Consider the following 1300-nt stretch of genomic DNA (forward strand, 5'->3'; position numbering starts at 1 on the left):
ATATATATATATATATACACCCTGTGTGTGTGTGTGTGTGTGTGTGTGTGTGTGTGTATTGGAAGTACAAATTAGTTTGGTCCGTTTCCCTAAAGATTGCTCCAGCTGTTGTGAATGTTCATAGTGACAGCTGATTTTGGCGGTTCAGAGAGGTTAAACATCTGCTAATAATATTTAGTTTATATGGCTTGAGTTTCAGAAACCTTGATTTTTATTGTGTTTGAAATGTCGAATTTTGTATTAACCAAGCAGCATTTATGGGAGGTTTTGATTTTCTGCTTTAATTGGAAGAAAAGTGCGGCTGAAGCCCATCGAATACTTGTCGAAGTTTATGGTGACACTGCTCCAACTGATAAATCAAATAGGGAATGATTTCGACGTTTCAAGGATGAAGATTTCAGCGTTAAAGATAAGCTTCACTCTGGCCAAAAAAATTCGAAGACAAAAAATTAGAGGCATTACTCGAAGAAGATCAGAGTCAAACGCAAGAGGAGCTTCATTGAGGGGTAACTCAACAAGCCGTTTCTGTACGCTTGAGAGCCATGGGAATGATTCAAAAACAAGGAAATTGGGTGCCTTATGAACTGAAATCAAGAGAAAGGCGATTTTTCACTTGCGAACAGCTGATTTAAAGACAACAGAGAAAAATTTTTTTGCATCGGATTGTGATTGGAGATGAGAAGTGGATATTCTACGACAACCCCAAGAAGAAAAAATACGTTAAGCCCTATCAATCATTGCCATCGATCTCAACATCAACACCACGGCCGAACATTCATGGTTCGAAGATCATGCTCTGTATCTGGGACCAAAAGGGTCTTATTTACTATGAGCTGCTGAAACCTGGCGATTCCATTACGAGCGATCGGTATCGGCTACAATTGATTCGCTTGAACCGTGCATTGCGAGAAAAACGGCCGGAATACGAGCAAAGACATAATAAAGTTATTCTTCTTCATAACAATGCTCGGCCTCATGTCGCTAAAGTCGTAAAAAAATATTTGGAAACGCTCAAATGGAATGTTTTACCCGCCATATTCTCCGGACATTGATCCTTCTGATTGTTCCGAAGGATGCAGCAAATCACCGGTTCACTTCTTTCGCGGAAATCGAAAATTGACTCCAAAATTGGATCGCCTCCAAAAATGAGTCATTTTTTCGAGATGTAATTCGAAAATTGCCTGAGAGATGGGAAAAAGTAGTAGGCAGCGATGGACAATACTTTAATTGATCTGTTCATTCATTTTGAAACAAATGCATTTTTGAACTAATTTGTACTCCCAATATATATATATATATA

At 38.6% G+C, this 1300-nt stretch overlaps 1 protein-coding gene across 1 annotated transcript in view; it reads left to right on the forward strand.

Annotated features, from left to right (window-relative positions):
• The window catches only part of LOC108687943 (organic cation transporter protein-like), a 9706-nt gene that overhangs the window by 2032 nt on the left and 6374 nt on the right, over positions 1-1300 (forward strand). The gene's annotated exons all lie outside the window — the stretch shown is intronic.

This window comes from Atta colombica, unplaced genomic scaffold (assembly GCF_001594045.1).
Source record: "Atta colombica isolate Treedump-2 unplaced genomic scaffold, Acol1.0 scaffold221, whole genome shotgun sequence".
Lineage (NCBI taxonomy): Eukaryota > Metazoa > Arthropoda > Insecta > Hymenoptera > Formicidae > Atta > Atta colombica.